We start from the raw sequence: 9160 nt of genomic DNA on the forward strand, positions 1-9160 counted from the left end.
TCTCTCTCTCTCTCTCTCTCTCTCTCTCTCTCTCTCTCTCTCTCTCTCTCTCTCTCTTCAAAATAAAGCTAGAATGGGAGGAGTAGAGTGAAGATTTGCTGTGTGGAGCAGACAGACCTGCTTTTGCTGAGTTTAGGTGAAAATGAGAGGAGAGGTGGGGGTAGGGGAGTCGGGAATTCTATAGCTTTGCACATTTCTCTCATTATTTTGCTTCTAAATCAGCCTCTCTGGTACTTTCTCTTTTCAATAAAAGCCAAATGCAAGCCATGTCCCCTAATCTTTCCAACAGCAGCTCACTGCTGAGAAAATAATACAGATGTAACTTCCAACATCACACACTTTCTTTTTCATTTATATGCAAATAGTGACCTTTCACCCAGGCCGCCTCAAAGAAGTGTTTCCTTAAAAATGCAAATAGCATGTTGCAGGCAGTTACTATGGTTGAGTCTTTCTTATATTATTATCATTATTTCTTTTAACCTTACCAGTGCTGCAAAAACAGCAGCTAAACTGCTCTGCAGTAATAATGACTTTTCAAACCAAATCACAGGACTGGCTCTTCAGGCGGCCTGTCACTGGAGGCTGCCAGCAGAGAAAAAGGATGTCCAACCCAGGCAGCAGTATCCCAAATAGACAGCATCACATTGCTTTTACCCATCAGTAGCTGCGATAGTAGCACAGCCACATGGCCTGGTCTCAGCCCCAACAAAGCGTCTAGACACCAGTAGGACTACTCTGACCCATTTAGTCCCAAGTGGAACTCCACACTCAGTCCTAGCCTGCACTGGGATGGGGAGAACTCAAGATGCTCTTGGAGCATCAACAGTCACCACGCAAAACCCACCCAGTACAGTAAAGGTAGAGATTCTAGAAAGAAGTGGTTCCCAAAAGCCATTAAAGTAGCAGAAAATGGGCTAAAGAAGATGCTATGAGAGAGAAATAAGCAACCAAGTTGTTCAGAGGCTCTTCAGGGCTCATTCCTGATTGACACCTTGATCAGGCCAGGCCCATCTGTGAACTCCAGGGGAAATACCTGAAGAGTTGGTTACATTAGGAAAGCAGGTGGAGATGGCCAGGCTAATAGCTGCCTTCACTGAATCGTAACCAGAAACACCTTTTCAAACCGAGCAAAAAAATGGACTTGCTATGTGAACTCTGAGGCCAAGTATAGGCCCTGCTCTTCTTTGCAGGACAGAAAGGCAGGTTGAGTTCAGAATTATACATACTAGTGATATCTCAGAGAATATTCTGGTGCTAAGACCAAATAGGTAGCTATATCTAGACTGGTATTGTTGCCCATGAATTCCAGAAACTCCTGATAAAGCAGTCTAGCTCAGAAAGGAGCAGAATCTATCTCTTCTCTCCTTTGCCTTGAAAACCTGGGAGAGCCAGGCGGTGGTGGCACACGCCTTTAATCCCAGCACTTGGGAGGCAGAGGCAGGCGGATCTCTGTGAGTTCGAGACCAGCCTGGTCTACAAGAGCTAGTTCCAGGACAGGCTCTAAACCCTGTCTCGAAAAACCAAAAAAAAAAAAAAAAGAAAGAAAACCTGGGAGATGGGATTGCAGCCGCCAAAATGAAGTTCAATCCCTTTGTGACTTCTGACCGGAGCAAGAACCACAAACGGCATTTCAATGCACCTTCTCACATTTGGAGGAAGATCAAATTTCCAAATTCCAAAGAATTCCCCCATTTCCAAAGAGCTGAGACAGAAGTACAATGTTTGCTCGATGCCCATTCGAAAGTTTGACGAAGTTCAGGTTGTCCGGGGACACTACAAAGGCCAGCAGATTGGCAAAGTGGTCCAAGTGTACAGGAAAAAAATACGTCATCTACATTGAACGGGTGCAGCGGGAAAAGGCTAATGGCACAACTGTCCATGTGGGCATCCACCCCAGCAAGGTGGTGATCACCAGGCTAAAGCTGGACAAAGACCGAAAGAAGATCCTGGAAAGGAAAGCCAAGTCTGGACAAGTAGGAAAGGAGAAGGGCAAATACAAGGAAGAAACGATTGAGAAGATGCAGGAGTAGGGGTGTCTCATACAGTTTTCATTAAAGACTGCTTGAGTAAAAAAAAAAAAAACTGGGAGATGATAGCTTTTAAAATAGCCCCATTTTCTTCCTTCCATCCCAGTCCCTTTAATTCTAAGACCCCCGCCTCAAATTCAAATTTGGCTAAAGAAGTACAAGCCCAGATAGCTACATCCTGCCCACAACCTTACTATTGTGCCCTAAGGTGACATCTCTACTCAGCAAGAGCCCACTGCAAATTTTCAGGCTTAGCATTATGAAAAGTGAGTACTAATTTTCCAAACCATATACACAGTGCTCAATATAGATGCCAACAGGAAGTTTTGGAGAAAACACAATGTGTTAAACCTTCCATAAGCCTTGTCTCTTGAGCAACTGACTGGCAAAAAGAACAATGTCCAGTATGAGGGGTTAACAATGAGTCTACCAGGTCCCCAAATCATAGACCTCTGCACTAACTCACAACTCCCAAAACCTTCAGGGGTTCTATAGGGAAAGTTGAGTTCTAACCATTGTTCAATACCAGTTTGGGTTCATATCCATTCTAAACAGTACTAAATACCACCATGGTAGGGACAGGCACACAAGCAACCTGACAACAGCTCAAACTACACAGCACCCACATTCTTTCTCCTCACCTCTGGATCATATGACATCATTCCCACCTGCCCAACCATCTTGCTCAGTGTGACCCTAGGTAGCCTCTGCATATTCATAGCAACCCTTCACGAACCTGTCTACCTGTACTCTCCTGGACCAGGCAATGTTCCCAGGCCACAGTCCCATCTAGACCCAGTTCTCCCTGGATGCATCTATATAAACCCAAACCTAGCTTTTCATTGCCTGTTCACAAAAACATATTCCTGAGGATAAGACAAGCTACTGGGCAGAGACTCTCAGAAAATCAGGGGTGTCATAAGACCCCAACATTATATCTGACAAACTCTCCTCTTTCTAAAAGAGAGCCTAATACAGACCAAGCAGATGTTCTGGCTAAAGATTAAAATGTCTTCTGAGCCAGGCATGGTGGTGTATGCCTTTAATCCCAGTACTTAGGAGGCAGAGGTAGACAAATCTCTGTGAGTTCAAGGTGTCTACATAGTGATTTCCAGGTCAGGTTAGGGATACATAGAGAGACCATGTCTCACCAAACCAAAAATAAGGAGCTGGAGAGATGGCTCAGCAGTTAAGAGCACTGGTTGCTTCTCTAGAAGACTGGGATTCAATTCCCTGCACCCATATGGCAGCTCACAACTATTTGTAGCTCCAGGACTAGAGGATCTGATGCACTCTTCCGGACTCCCAGACTAGACACAAATGTAGTAGGCAAAACATCCATACACATAAAACATTAAAAATATAATAGCAAAATAAATAAAATAAAAATAAAAATGTCTTCTGGGTTGTATTCATTGCTTCTTATTAAAATAGCATTTTTTTTAAATGAAAATAAAAAAGATGAAGCAATAGATGAAGTTGGTCTCCTTCCAAGAAACGCACACTCTAGATACAGGGAGGGAGGGCCTTGGTCCTGCCTCAAGTGATATGACAGATTTTGTTGACTCCACATGGGAGGCCTCACCCTCTCTGAGGAGTGGATAGGAATGGGGTGGGAAGAAAGTGGAAGGAGTGGGAAGGCAGGAGGGAGAAGGAACTGGGATTGGTATGTAAGATAAGATTGTTTTAAAAATAAAAATAAATAAATAATCAGATTTTCACAGTCCAAGGAAGGGAGGAAGGAAGAAAAAGAAAAGCACACTCACTCCTAAAGGCATTAACTGAGAGGAGAGGACAGTTAAAACTGCATCGGGTGAGTTCTAAGAACACTAGCTTGGCAGAAGACTGAAATCAAACATTTTAATTCAAGTGAAAACGCCTCTCACACAGTTTTGTTTGGGTTTCTAAGTAGTATTTGGGGAAATTTAGCATCTGTAGGGAACACAAAATATTCAAGAACCTAAAGTGACTGTCACAGCACCTTCTACTTGAAATCCTAGAACCTGCTCTCCACTGAGCAGTGAACATTCTGTGGAGTCTTCAGAAAGCAGAAAGTATGGATGCATAGCAACAGCAGCTACTCTCTTCCTTTCAGAAAGTCAGCATTTTTCTTTTTCTTTTCTTTTCTTTTTTCTTTTTTTATTTTATTTTATTTATTTATTTTTTGCCTTTTTTGAAACAGTCTCATATAGCCTGTACTCAAATCTCAAGTTTACTATAAATCAAGGATGGCCATGAACTTCTGATTTTGCTGTTTCTAGTTCCAAAGTGTGGGGATTATGCCACCATACCCAGTTTATGCAGTACTGAGGATCAAACACAGGACTTCATATGAACTGGACAAGCATTCTGACAATTGAGCCACACTCCTAACCCTTTAGTCTCTTGGCTTCCCTCACCCCTGAGCTGGGCACCAAACCCAGGACATTGTGTTTGGTAGGCAAGTGTTCTGCCACTGAGCTAAATCTTACCTTCAAAAACCTTCTAAATGTTGCCCCCCAAAAAATGTTTCTCCTATAAACTTAGATCACAAAATTCCAGTTAAAATTATATATGTAACCAATGAACTTTTGATTGCTTGTGAATAAGTTCAATGAAAAGCAGAAAAGCAGTCCTAAGACAAGAAGGTTTCCAGCAACAGAGAGAAGAAAGAGGATCTGCTCAGGGCTCCATAGAGAACAAACAAAGGCTCCGCAATGTTCTCTAACAGAGCACAAGATACCTGAGTACCCGTGAGTCAGGACCAACAGACACAGCCTCCTCTGCCACTCTCAACTCCCTGCCTCATGCTACTCGGAGCCAGCGCTGACCAAGTTCTTCCGGCTGCTCTTGAACCCACCCCTACCTCTAGCCCAGGCAGTAAGACTGCTCTCTTATAAACAACCTATTTTCTAAAGCAGAGGTGCCCTTCACATGAGTTTATCCAGGAAGGGCTCATTCTCTAACAATCTGCTCTTCCAGTGAGCAGCTATTGGAGGCCTAATAGCTTCCTGGCACTTTGTTCATTTGTAGGCACCTTGCCTATTGTGTTCACCCAGGGCTGGAAAATACAAACCAGCATTTCAAGCAGTCCAGCTACTGCTGGGCCAGCCATGCCAGATGTGACCTGCTGAGTTCTGAGTCAGTCTTTCTGCGTGGCTGGCACTGGCCTCCTCTACCTCGTGCCACATGCTCACATACAATCTCACCCTTACTGTCATCTGCACATTTGCTAACCAGATCAACCCTGCCACCAGCATGGTGCAAACCAGTGGTCCACAGCAGTCAAGTCTACATTTCCATGCAGCACGCCCTGCCAGTCCTTCCTGACAGCCATGAACATTTACAGGTGTTCAAACAGAAGAAGCCACAATACCAACGCAGGAAAACTTTGCAGCTATAAAAATGAGAAAGGTCTTTTCATGCAGCCCCTGAGAGTTTAAGACAATAGCACAAGATCTGGGGTTACCCCAAGGCCTACAGGCAATACCCTTAGTTGCTCTTCAGATAGAAGCAGTTTCCTGTCCTGGAGGAACTCCTAAGACTAAATTTAGGCTCTATACTCCTAAGAGTATAAAAAGTATGTTGATCCAGGATGAAAAGGCTTACATATTCTTTTTTTTTGTTTCATGCAATATATTTTATTACTGGATGAAATATCTCATATGTCAAACAAATGAAATTTAGACAGCAAATGATGCAGAAAAATCATAGATATTACTTTTCAGTAAAATCATTAAATTTTTCTTTTTATTTCTTCATATGATCATCTTCATTCTCCAGCTTAATGTAAAGAGTTATTTTAACATTATAAGACTAAAACGTGCTATTTACCAGCATAGATAATTGGTGGCATCTAGGGGAGATATCTATTTCATTTATTCATTATCTGTTAGGCTTACATATTCTTCAACTCTTGAAGGATATTATTGCTCCACCTTCTGGTTCAACAAATTTCTTGAAGTCCAGCACCACCACAGTGCCTGGGAATCGGGTATCCTTCCTTCTGACAAAAAATTCCATGAAGTTACTTCTTTCTTTTTTAAGGCAAACTGTCTCAACCTGTCCTTTTCTTCACAAGGAACACAACTTGAGGAGGGGTAGGGTCATGCCTTGGCTGACAGCAGCATCCCACTGGGTGCATAAACACTGTAATCTTTGCTCTCCACTCTTTTGTTTATTGTTAGTTCGCACAGCCATAAGAACTAAGGTGATAGTCGCAGTCAAAGACCAATAGGAAGAAGTCCTAGTGGCAAGGAACCTGAGGCTGAGGGGAGTCTCCCACACTATTGGCACCTCAGGAACCAGCACATCTCCTTAGAAGTCAATTAAATATTCCCCTCTCAAGTTTGCCACAACACCTTCCTGTTTTAGTTCACTTGACCACTAACCTCACAGATAGCCTCAGGACTAAGATTTCTTTTTTTTAAAAACATTTGGGATAAAATTCATCCTTTCCCTCCCTCAAAAGGACAATTAAAATCATTACAGTCATTATTGTTTATTATTATTGTTGTTGTTGTTGTTGTTGTTGTTGTTACAGCTACACGATTTGATGAAACACCAAACATATGTAATCTTCAAGCCCTTCTCAGAAGCTTTTTTTCAGAAATTAAACAACCGACTTTGCCAGACAATGGTTCAAAGGTGATGTTAGACAAAAAAGTCTCTGTGACTCAAAGGAGCAGGCAATGAACAGCCACATACAAACTTCCCTATACTTGTTTATTTCCCTGATTCATAAAGAATATAAATCTCGTGAACAGAATCAAGTCCACACTTCCAAAGCACACTTGTGTATAATGCCATCACTGTGTTCAAAGCTCAAACTGACTTCCTGTTTTTACATATGAAAATCCAGTTACACTGGCACCACAAACAACCATACACCCCAAACAAACAAATACACATAAGGAAGAACTGAGAAGAACAGTAACACTAAATGCTACCCATGAATCCCACAGACACATGCACCCTGTGCATTGCTCCTAAAGTTTGGAAGTATGTGACAGTAAGAGCTCCCAGGATCATCTCTGCTGGGTACCTGGGGTGTGTGTCCCACAAGAAACAGCCGAGCTCCAAGTCTCTGCTTCAGATAGATCTGCTTATTGGGTCAGCATCTTTCCTGGACACAGAGCTTCTGGGTCCTATGGCCCAGGCACATCTGTGTTCCTTTTCCAGAAATACAGATAAAGTTTCTTGTCTTGATCCACAACGTCCTTCTCCCCTAATGCCTTTTCTGTATGATATACATGTCCATGAGAATCTCAGAAATGCAGGAAGGACAGAGAAAGAGGAGGAACACAGAGCTCAGGCAGACCGGGAGAAGAAAGCCCTGTCCTTCAGAACAGTTTAAAAAGACATCCCCCAACCTGCTTTTTCTGCAAAGAGCCTTCTTAGAAATCCTCTCTGCTCTAACCCTCCCCGTCTCTGTCCAAGGGGAAAAGCTAAACCCTGAGTATCTGCCTTTGTCAGCGAAAGAACATAACATTGACTTACCTTTCCCCACAGCTATTGTCTGTCCTCTTTCAAAATGACATCACGGAAAGCAATCATGAAATTTACATGGGGGGGTGTGGGGGGAGGACGGGGGAGGGGAAGGCAGCTGCCTCCCTCACCGCAGTCACGTGTGGGGAAGCCTGTGTGTGGGTTTCAATTAAATATCTTCTCCCCTCAGTGTGCGAACTCCTAAGCCAGCTAAAGGCGATGTCTCATTTACTTAATGACCGCTCTCATTAGCAGCGGTGGCACGGGCTGGCGGAGGAGGCTCCTTTGTAAATACGCTACCCATGAACCCTTGGGGCTCCAATATATCTGTTTACTCTCTGAGGTGAAATAAATTTACAGTATAACATCAGAAAGATGGATCTGCCAAATTGAAGGTGAGAGGTGTTCCACACCAGTAGATTTTCTCTACACTGTTCTGAGCCTCACCAATAGAAGGTGCCCATATCTGCTTAAATAAATCTATAATCAATATACAACAAGACTGGGTTTTCTCAAATGTAAAACAAACAAAAGATCATGAAGCATTATGCCTGCCATGTTCACTCCCCTCTTCTTTCGCTGCCAGTGGTTCAGTCCAATAATTCCTAATAGCAGCGACCGGAATGACAGATGCCCTGGGTTAGCATGGCTCTGGCGAAAGTGCTTTACAATATTTACTGGTAGTTAAGAATACAACCTCCCATCATAAAAAAAAAATGGATAGCAGAATTTATTTCTCAAATAAACTAAGAGTGTTACATGGGCTCATCTGCATACAGAAGTATCGGGAACTTAGGTGGATTTTTTTTTCATGAATGATACCGAAGGCCAAAGATTAAAACAGTAAAGTATACCAACAAGAAATAGAGCAGAAAATGTATTTTTCTACTGTTACACTTTCCCTTTTTGTTTTAATGTTTTAAATTCTAAAGATCTCCCAGAAAGTACTAAGAAATCCCTAAGCACTGCTATCCTCACCCTAAAAATATAAATTCACTCTCTGCATGGAGCTACCCTAAAATCACGGAGAGGAGAAGCCCCTGGAACACACACCCTAAGAATACAAACAGACTGTCAACTTCCTAATCTGTCAGTTCTTAGTTTTTCTCGCATTTGGGGATAAAGACAGGAGCAACCTCAAGAAACATCCAGGGTGCTCTTGTTTGTTCCCCCAAAACTCTTTCTTGCACTGATAAATCAGAAACACAGCATTGGAAATTGCACTAAGAAACACAAGAATGAAAACTAGATTGAGACCCTGAGAAGACACCACCACTACAACTAGAAAACAGTACATGCACAGATCAGAAGTTTTTTCAGGTTTTAATAGAAAACAAATATTGTGTCCTGGCAAGTTGTGCAGAACACAGTGATCTGCTTGATTATCATAGGCTTGGGCCACCAGAAGTGTGAATAAGACAGAGTAAGAATATTAGCTTTCTCAAGGAAGCAGGTTGTAAGGACCTTGGGGAATGTGAGCAGAAGCCTCTCTTTCACGAACAATCCTTTTTAACATGTAGTTCATTCTCTATGTATTATACACAAACCAGAGAGCTTCGTTCCAAAAATCAAGTAAATATGTTATTTCTTATACATACAAATAAAATACAAAATGCATGCAGGGCTTCTCTTTAGATCAAGCAAAAAGGAAACAAATGCAAGCCCGC

At 42.4% G+C, this 9160-nt stretch overlaps 1 protein-coding gene and 1 pseudogene across 3 annotated transcripts in view; one reads left to right on the forward strand and one right to left on the reverse strand.

Moving 5' to 3' along the window:
* The window catches only part of Myt1 (myelin transcription factor 1), a 62624-nt gene extending 54824 nt beyond the window's left edge, over nt 1-7800 (reverse strand). For 2 of the 3 annotated variants that reach the window (XM_026787150.1, XM_013352217.2), the window contains exon 1: nt 7506-7800. The gene's annotated coding sequence lies outside the window, so the exon portion shown is untranslated. Of the gene's footprint in view, nt 1-7050; nt 7089-7505 lie in introns of those variants that run through there. The other variant, XM_026787151.1, reaches the window with a different exon arrangement.
* Nucleotides 1576-2066, forward strand: LOC101989504 (annotated as a pseudogene).
* Nucleotides 7801-9160: the final 1360 nt, after the last annotated feature.

The sequence above is a fragment of the Microtus ochrogaster genome, linkage group LG8 (genome assembly GCF_000317375.1).
Source record: "Microtus ochrogaster isolate Prairie Vole_2 linkage group LG8, MicOch1.0, whole genome shotgun sequence".
NCBI classification, from domain to species: domain Eukaryota; kingdom Metazoa; phylum Chordata; class Mammalia; order Rodentia; family Cricetidae; genus Microtus; species Microtus ochrogaster.